Genomic DNA, 10,120 nt, shown 5'->3' with positions numbered 1-10,120 from the left:
ACAGGCATGGTTGTATACACTGGATGAAAGAGATAAAACAGGCATGGTTGTATACACTGGATGAAAGATAAAACAGACGTGGTTGTATACACTGGATGAAAGAGATAAAACAGGCGTGGTTGTATACACTGGATGAAAGAGATAAAACAGGCATGGTTGTATACACTGGATGAAAGATAAACCAGGCGTGGTTGTATACACTGGGATAAAAGAGAGATAAAACAGGCATGGTTGTATACACTGGATGAAAGATAAAACAGGCGTGGTTGTATACACTGGGATAAAAGAGAGATAAAACAGGCGTGGTTGTATACACTGGATGAAAGAGAGATAAAACAGGCATGGTTGTATACACTGGATGAAAGAGAGATAAAACAGGCATGGTTGTATACACTGGATGAAAGATAAAACAGGCGTGGTTGTATACACTGGATGAGAGAGAGATAAAACAGGCGTGGTTGTATACACTGGATGAGAGAGAGATAAAACAGACATGGTTGTATACACTGGATGAAAGAGATAAATGAAAGAGATAAAACAGGCGTGGTTGTATACACTGGATGAAAGAGATAAAACAGGCGTGGTTGTATACACTGGATGAGAGAGAGATAAAACAGGCATGGTTGTATACACTGGATGAAAGAGAGATAAAACAGACGTGGTTGTATACACTGGATGAAAAAGAGATATAAAAAGGAAAGGACAGGACAGGACTGCTCCTGGGTATGGTGGGGGAGAAAAAACATCTAAGAGAGTCCAGAGTGGTCACGACCCTGAACTATAGGGAGAGGAGGAGAGGAGCGGAAGAGAGAGGGGAGAACCAAGTACAGCAGTCAGGAGGCCAAAGGTAAAAAGGAAGGGCAGCCCAGACCCTGGACTGGAGAGTTCAGGGTAGAGGGCAGGGTGTGCCAACCATGCTCTTTAACAGTAGGCCTGGTCCCCTCTGATATGTTAAATAGGCATTCCCTATTAACACACACCTGGCCTTAGCCCTTAGGTGGCTTGGCTTAGGTCAGAGGACCTAGAATTTGAGGCTGGTGTGGCTAAACAGTAAATCTGAGAGGCCTATGTAGTGAGTTTCTCTACAAAATCAGAAACAACAAACCTAAACCAAAAGATAAATGATCGTCAAAAAAGAAAAAAAGCTAATCTTTTCAGAGTGCATGTTCATAGATTGGCCTTTGAGATTAGAAAAGGTGCATTCCTCCGCCTCTGGGATGCTGGGATTAAAGGTCTGTGCCTCGAAACCTGGCCATGATACTTAAGAGGACCAACTGTGATGCATGTCTGAAATGCTTGCACTATACTTGTAGTTTAGAAATTCATTCTTTTATATGGCCTGAAAATCTGTTTCCTCAAAGCTTGCATGTGAGGGCTGAGATGTAGCTCACATAACATGCAGAAAGCTCTAGATTTGTCCTCATGCCACCCCAAAAGGGAGGAAGACTGACGAGATGACTCAGCAGATAAAAGCTTTTGACATGCAAGCCTGATGACCGTGGCAGCTCACATCTGTAACCCTGGTACTCTAGGGTAGATGGGAAGCAGAGCAGGGAAGCTCCCAAGAAGCTTGTGGGCCGGCTGGCCTAAATACAGTTCAGCAGAAGGGAACAGCCTGCCTCAAACAAGGTGGAAGAAAGGAACCAAGTCCTCAAAAGTTGTCCTGACTTCCATATGTGCCTCACACAGAAATAAAGTTCCTAGTAATGTGGAAACACAAATGGCATAATCCTATTTGATTTCTAAATATTATGAATGATGGCTAAAGCTCATTCAGTCTTTAAAATATCTAGGAATTGAGGCATAAGGAGATGCTTGAGTCAGTAAAGCATGAGGATATGAGTTTGGATCCCTAGCACCCACATAAAAAAAGCTGGGCCTCTAATCCTTGCATTGGGAAGTGGAGACAGGAAGAAAACAGGAGGACCCTGGGGCTCACTGAGCAGCCAGTCTGCCCAATCAGTAAGTTCTAGGTTCAGGGATAGACTGTCTTAGTTAGCTTGACAACAGCTAAGCGACTTTCAAGTGGGGAATTGCCCAGATCAGATTAGCCAATGAAAAACTGTCCTGATTAATGACTCATGTGGGAGGACCCAGCCCACCATGGGGAGCACCATCCCTAGGCAGGTGGTCTTGGGGTACATACAAATGCTAGCTAACCAGCCCAGCCCAGCCCATGGGGGCCCACCATCCCTAGACAGTGGTCCATAAGTAAGACCTCATAAAGTTTAGGTATGAAAACGCTCAGTGATTACATACACTGGCTGCTAGAAGACTAGGGTTCCATTCTCAGCACCCACACTACAGCCCACAACCATCAGTAACTCCAATTACAGTTATCTTCACCTAGCCTCCTCAAGAACCAGGCATGCATGAGGTAGATAGTTGTACGTGCAGGCAAAACACTCATAGACATAATCAAAGTGATCTTAGAAATGATTAGGGCTTAGAAGGAGAAAAGGGAAGGGAGAAAAGGATTCATTTTATGCATGTGTTTTGCCTGCACATATGTATGTTATGTGCCTGCTACCTGTAGAGGACAGAAAAGAGCATTAGATCCCCTAGAACTGCAGTTACAGATGGTTATGACCTGCCATGTGGGTTCTGGGAACTGAACTCAGATTCTCTGCAACAGCAGCCAGTGCTCTTAACCATCTCTCCAGGCCCATAGAAATTTAAATATAATAAAAAAATTTTAAGGTAGGAAGTGATCATGGAAGACACCCAGTACATCTCTATGTATTTATACACATAAAAATTTTAAAAAAGTGTTATAGGACTGTCTTTTTGTTTGCTTTGTAGTGTGTGTGTGCATGTGTGTGTGTGTGTGTGTGTGTGTGTGAGAGAGAGAGAGAAAGAGAGAGAGAAAGAGAAGGGGGGGCAGAGAGGGGGAGAGAGGGGTGAGAGGGATGGGGGAGGGAGAAGGAGAGGGAGTGTGTCTGTAGGCAAGCCAGAAGGTAACTTGTGGAAGCAACTCTCTAGGTTTACCCATTGGATTTGGCAGTAAGTGCCCTCCCTAACCCCTAACCTACTGAGCCATCTTAGAGCCTTAACTTTTTGTATTAATTTTTTTGTTTTGTTTTGTTTTTTGAGACAGGGTTTCTCTGTATAGCCCTGGCTGGTCTGGAACTCACTCTGTAGACTAGGCTGGCCTTGAACTCAGAAATCCGCCTGCCTCTGCCTCCCAAGTGCTGGGATTTGTATTAACTCTAATCTCTAAGCAAACAAGCAAACAAAAAAACAAAAAACAGAAAAAAAAACCCTTTACCCCCAGCCCCCTTAAAAATACCTAGGGAGTGGGTATTATTATACTCATTTATTTATTTTTATTTTTTAAAGATTTATTTATTTTATGCATATGAGTACACTGTAGTTGTACAGATGGTGTGAGCCTTCATCTGGTTGTTGGGAATTAACTTTTAGGACCTCTGCTCACTCTGGTCAACCCCACTCTCTTTGGTCAGCCCCACTTGCTCAGTCCCTGCTCGCTCTGGCCCAAAGATTTATTTATTATTATACATAAGTACACTGTAGCTGTCTTCAGACACACCAGAAGAGGGCGTCAGATCTCATTACTGGTGGTTGTGAGCCACCATGTGGTTGCTGGGATTTGAACTCAGGACCTTTGGAAGAGCAGTCAGTGCTCTTACCTGCTGAGCCATCTCGCCAGTCCAATTATATTCATTTTAAATATGAAGAAATTGAAAAAAAATTAGTTGATAACAATCAGCAATTGATAAAGCAAGCATTCAACAAGAATGCTTTTTGCTCTTTATTTTATTTTGTTTTTTCAAGACAGTGTGTGTAGCCCTGGCTCTTCTGGAATCCAATCTGTATATCAGGCTGGCCATTGGGTGGTGTGGAGTGCTGGGATTAAAGGCACATGCCACTACCGCCCGGCCCTTTCTTAAGATGAAACTAATAACAGACTATTAACAAAAGGGAGAAGCTAGAAAAAGAGGTCAGAAAGAATTAAGTATATTAATTTTAAGTATAGAAACTGTCTCATATCAGCATCACCAGAGTTTAATATGGTGGCACATTGCCTGTAATCCAAGGATGGGAGAGGTCCTGGGCCATCAATTGCAACTGAGGCTGCACCTTCACCAATGTCCTCCCATGGCCTCTCACTGTGCTGAGCCTCAGCTGCTCTTCATGACCCCTTCATGCCTTCAAAACCAGTACCACCTAGGTGACTCTTACACATTACCAAGTCCTGGTGCAGCACAAGGTACAACCTTGGCTATCTCTGGAACACAGCCTCTTTGTGCTCTCAGAAAACAGAAAACACGTCCCAGAAGATGTCACCTCAGTGATGCTGGTCTTAATCTTAGCTCTAGCTAACCAGCATCAATAGTCCCAGTAATGCAAAGTTTTCGCTTTAGTAGTTCTGGTATCTTGTTAATCACAGCTGATACTTCAGCAGGAGGATGAGGAACTCAAGGTCATTCTTGGCTATATGGCAATCTTGAGACCGTCCCCAACTGTGTGAGGCTCTCTCTTAAGCAATTAAATAAGTAAATAAAATCATATAAAATAAAACAGTCAATGTTGCCAGAATGTCTTCCCAACATGTATTTTCAATTATTCTTAAACTATGCTAAATCACCCTTTACAAAAGCTGCCCTTGATCTTCCCCTAATCCTCCAAAAGGGAGAGAATGAAAGAACATAAATAATAAAAAGAAATTGTAATCTTACTTTTCTAACACCTATAAGAGCTTTTTCCTTGACCTTTTCTAAAGCCCTGATAATTAGAAAACAAAGAATTAATTAAAAAGAAGGCACTTTCAGTTGAAATAATCTTTTGGTATTGGGGGGGGGTTAGAAATTACTGAAATGGTTAAAAAAAAAGGCTTTAGATATATACTACCCACCCCTAAATCAAATGAAAAACACATTTTAAAAAATTGTCTTCTTTTAATTTCCCAGCAGTTCTTCCTCTCACAAGCTATTCCTGCTCTGGCTGCAGACAGGAGCTGCTCCATGACGTCAGAGCAGTCGCCCAGCAACGGCTGAGGAGGGCTGTCCACCACAGGGGTTTCCTGAAAAGCTAATGAGAAATTACCCACATATTTGCTGAAATATCAGGATGCACAGACGCAGTGGGGTCGTTCTTACCCCTTGCAGCTCCTGCCTGTCTGTAACGAGATGCTCTACATGCTTTTCAGTTATTCTACGTCTACCCTTTTCTCCCCCACCCTACTTCCTGCTAAATAAAGTTAAATTGTTAGTTTAAAACATTTATGGATATAAAAAATTACTGAGGTACCACAGAAAATAAAACTGCAAATCTAAGCAAAACAGCCAAATCTAGTATTTTTCACTTCTTACGAAGAATTCTGAATAAGTGGCAGTACAGAACAGAGAAATAAATCAAGATAGAAAATAAAACAAGCATGCTGTTAAAGGAACAAGTCAGCATGTGCTATCCAAGCATACATGCTTTACACAAAGGCGACTCAGCTTTTCCTAGGCTCTAGTCTACTGAGTTCTTCAAAGTGACCTCTGCAGGTCCCTTCAGAGATCATCTATATTAAAATGGACAGGCAGAAAAGGAACTGGAAGCACAAATAGAATCCAAAACTAACCATCTAGGGCTGCTAGAGCTCACAACTAGGTTGATACCTGGCAAGTCCTTCCTAACCTTTGCTTTAGCCATATAGATTCAAATTAAATTTTAGTAGGAACTACAATGGCAAGGACTTTTACATAACTACCTATTTTGAGGTCTGGAAAACAGCACACAAAGTGATCAGGACTAGTATAAACACAGAAAAATCCCACACTCCAAAACTCAACTTTAAATTAACAGCTCCTGGGTTCTAAAACCTTCATGAGCTCCTTTTCCTTCTACATTCAGAAATAGCAATTAGGCAAAATTTATTAGCATCAGCACTCACGGGGTTAAATTCAAGCACCTTGCTTCAGCTTAGACTTCAAGGCTTAGACTCTGGTCTAAGCCTGCTGTGAGAAGAAACAAGCGCAGGTACACTATCACTAACATCCCACTTCAGCTCCAGCTCTAGTCAGTGGTGCCCAGTCGTCAGCGAGTCACAAAGACTTCAGATCCATTTTTCTTCTTCCTTCTCTCTGACCCCTCCCTCACAGAAAAAAAAGACTGCAAACAAAATAATACGTCACTGGAGGTAGAGGGAATCCCATCTCTGCACTCTTTAGAAACCAGAGCCAGCAAACAAAATCAAGCCAATTATAAGAAACAAACACGCCACCCAAAATTAACAGTGGCAAACCCAGAGAAACCTTACTACATCAAATAGCATTTGTAGGAAAACAGTTTAACAAAATACTCCCTGACGCTTATAATCACAAAAGCTCTCTGGATACGACAAAGGCGACATATTTCTCCTTAACACATTGATGAGTAGGGGACAGTTACATAAAGACACAAGACACAGAGGCACAGTCACAGCCAGGCATGGAGGAGAGCTGGGTGATGACACAGTGAAGGATATTTATAGGGGATTCCCTGCTTCCTGCAATGTGCGTCAACAGCATCACCAAAGAGAACAGAAATCACAGCGGTTCTCATAAGCAAAATCTGAAAGAGGCACTGCTTAAAATAATCATGGAAGAAGCAGAATCTGCAAACAGTACAAGTTCTAGCAAACCTAATAGCTAAAATATTTTAAATATAAAAACAGCCTCTGAAAATGTCCAGAAACCCCCCCACAAAATTTAACATTTGAAAATTTAATTCCCATATTGTGTACTATACAGGGAAATAACAATGCTATTTTAAAATGCCAATTTTTGTCATCTCTCCTCTCCCAGCCTGTGAAGTCCAAGTCTTTTATTTAAAGAAAGAAAATTATCCGAAACTCACCACGGATGGATCTGCACTCACACCAGCAGCGAGCTCACATTATTAATGGAGACCTCATTGTAAGGCTCTGCCTGCCAGCCTGCCTGCCGGAATTTTGCCGGAAGAAATTCCTTCTGGGAACCCTGTGCCTTTCTCTTCCCCCGCCCACAATCCCAGCCGCCCCCCTCACCCTTGAATGAAATGCTACTGATCCTCGTTGCTGCTTCTATAGCTAATTGCTATGACGAGATGTTCTGAAGCGGACCATGGCCCAGCTGTTTTAAGGATGTCACCCAGAGCTCTGCCGACAGACAGACAGACAGACAGACAGACAGACAGACAGACACACACACACACACACACACACACACACACACACACACACACACACAGAGACAGAGAGAGAGAGAGAGGGAGAGAGAACGGGCGCACCCCTCCCACCCCCTCTTCTTGCTTTCATTCAGGTACTTCTGTAACACGCCTGCTGCCTCCACACAGCTCTGAGGACAGCTTTTAAAGACACAGCAACAGCTCCTTCTTGCTGCATATGTTCAGCTGCCAAAATAGACTTTTTAGTGAAGAATAATGATTTGGGGATATGTAAAAGTTCACTTTTAAATTTATCCTGCCTTTTTCTCACCTGCAAAATAATTGAGGTCAAAGAAATGCTTTTTACCTAAAAGCTACCAGTCTCACTCGACTTTAAAAATGTAAAACAAAGACCAAACACAGTTACAGAAAATTTTCCTTCCAGCAAGCTATATTTAGTAAAATCCTTTTTCACTTGGGGGCAGAAGATAAGCAGCGTGGAACACTAGGAGCTATCTGTTTCTCCTCCCAACTGCCCCCCAAAACCAAGCAGAAAACTGCAGCTATAAAATGAAGAAATTGGGAGGGGGCAGGAATGAATATTAGGGAATAAAGATAAACATGTTACAATAAAGGGGTTAAATCAAAGGAGACCACAAGAAAAGAGAAATAAGTACGGAAAGGATAAAGTATGTATAGTGAGCCAGCAATGGTAGCTCATACCTGTGGGAGGCAGGATGTGTGCTTTGAGTTCAAGGACAGTCTACCCTACAAAGAAAAGGCTGTTTTGCTGGTTTTGTTGTTGAAACAAGGTCTTACTATGCAGCCTTGGCTAGCCTGGAACTCACAGATATTACCCTGATTCTGCTCCCCAAGTATTAGGATCAAAAGTGTGAGCCACCACAACTACACATCCAGCAAAGACTCCATCTTGGGAGAAAAAAGCCAAAATCCCTGAGCCTGAACATCATTTCCAGTAATCCACCCTGGAGCTTCTAATTTAAATCCAATATGATGGCTCACACCAATAAACCCTTGAAGACTGAAACAGTTCAAGGTCAGCCTGGGCTATAGAACCCTGCCTCCAAAAAGGTAAGTGTGGCTCAGAGTAACAGGTCTAAATGTGCCTTTCAAAGTCTTCCTCTCTTCCCTCTTTGGGTCCCTTCCTTTCATTCATAGAGAATTAATTCCATAACCTTGCACACTCTAAGAATGTACTCTATCACTGAGCTATACCTCCGGCTCTAGGTCCTAAGGAAAAGTGGTAATAATATCTAATCTACAGGAGGTAGTGGGCCTTAGAGGTAGTGTAAAATCTGTCATAACACAAAATTACTATGGCTAAAGCCAAGGAAACATAAGGGTACCAACAGAAGCTGTTAAGAAAGACTCATCTGAGACTGGAGAGATGGCTCAGGGATTAAGAGCATTGACTGCTCTGCCAGGAATCCTGAGTTCAATTCCCAGCAACTGCATGGTGGTTCACAGCCATCTGTAATGGGATCCAATGCCCTCTTCTGGTGTGTCTGAAGACAGCTGCAGTGTACTCATATATATAAAACAAATAAATCGATAGATAGGTAGGATGGTAGGTAGGTAGGTAGGTAGAGATAGAAAGACACACCTTCAGTCCCAGCACTGGGAGGCAGAGGCAGGATCTCTGTTGAGGTTTGGTCTTGCTGTCTACTATAATGCTAAGTGCACAGACCTTGTGACCTTTCCCTCAAGTTATTTCTCACTGGTGAATAAAGATGCAGACAGTCAACAGCTAGGCAGAAGAGAAATGGACTGGGTTAGGCTTCTTAGGCTTTGGTATCAGAGAACCTCGAGAGAAGATGGAGAATGAAGGAGAAGCTACCATGGGTTAGGTGAGCCATAAAAAACGCGGCCCCGAGGGCTGACCAACTGGTGTTGAGAGCAATCCAGATGAAACATAATAAGTAATAACTTGGGGTTATCGATAGGAAAGTAGATTCTAACAGCACAGAGGGTAGGTATCTGCCCAGCTCTTGTGCTTCTTAAGACTTATTGTAAATATAAAAGTTGTATGTGTCCTTTATCTGGTAACTAAACAACCAAAGGCAGTAGAAATCCCTAGTTGGGATTAAATAATTTCCACAACAGATCTGAGTTCAAGTCCAGCCTGGTCTATAGAGCACGTTCCAGGACAACCAGGACCAACAAAAACCTAATCCATGGAACTGGAGAGGTGGTTCAGTGGTTCAGAGCCCTGGCTGGTTGCTCTTCCAGAGAGGACCTGGCCTTAAACCCCAGCAGCACCTACTGAAACTGTGCAGCTACCCACAGTAACTCAGTTCTAGGAGATCCAGCGTGTTCTCTGGTCTCTGAAAGGCACCAGGCAGGCATGTGGCACAATGGCATGCATGCATACCAAACACTTATACACATATGCTACAGAACTAACATCTAAAGCCACTCACCCAGACATGTATTTGTTGCATGCTTGCTCTTACTACAGTCCTGGCACTATGGTGAGCTCTATGAATGTGACAGACTCGTAGTACTACAGACAAAAACAAAGGCATAGTACCTTTTATTCTGAGTCACATGAGTAGCCATTAGGAACTTAGAAGGCTCACAGCAAAAGAGCCAAATGATCACTAGAAGAAACCTGCTTCTGTACTGTCTGAGGTGGAAGGCTACTGGGAGGCTTTGGTTTTGTTTTTGAGACAGGGTTTCTCTGTGCAGCCCTGGTTGTCCTGGAACTCCTACGGATATGGTTCACACCTGTAATCCCAGCTCTCCTACAGGCATGGTGGTTCACACCTGTAATCCCAGTACTCCTACAGGCATGGTGGTTCACACCAGTAATCCCAGTACTCCTACAGGCATGGTGGTTCACACCTGTAATCCCAGCTCTCCTACAGGCATGGTGGTTCACACCTATAATCCCAGCACTCCTACAGGCATGGTGGTTCACACCTGTAATCCCAGCTCTCCTACAGGCATGGTGGTTCACACCTGT

General features: G+C 43.0%; 1 protein-coding gene across 6 annotated transcripts in view; it reads right to left on the bottom strand.

The window, feature by feature from the left end:
* The window catches only part of R3hdm2 (R3H domain containing 2), a 120,996-nt gene that overhangs the window by 72,670 nt on the left and 38,206 nt on the right, over positions 1 to 10,120 (bottom strand). The window contains exon 1 of one of the 6 annotated variants that reach the window (XM_031350117.1): positions 6,847 to 6,869. The exons of the other annotated variants lie outside the window; for them this stretch is intronic. The gene's annotated coding sequence lies outside the window, so the exon portion shown is untranslated. Of the gene's footprint in view, positions 1 to 6,846; positions 6,870 to 10,120 lie in introns of those variants that run through there. 6 annotated transcript variants of the gene reach the window in all.

Source organism: Mastomys coucha, unplaced genomic scaffold, assembly GCF_008632895.1.
Source record: "Mastomys coucha isolate ucsf_1 unplaced genomic scaffold, UCSF_Mcou_1 pScaffold4, whole genome shotgun sequence".
Taxonomy (NCBI): domain Eukaryota; kingdom Metazoa; phylum Chordata; class Mammalia; order Rodentia; family Muridae; genus Mastomys; species Mastomys coucha.
This window is presented reverse-complemented; position numbering and strand designations above follow the sequence as displayed.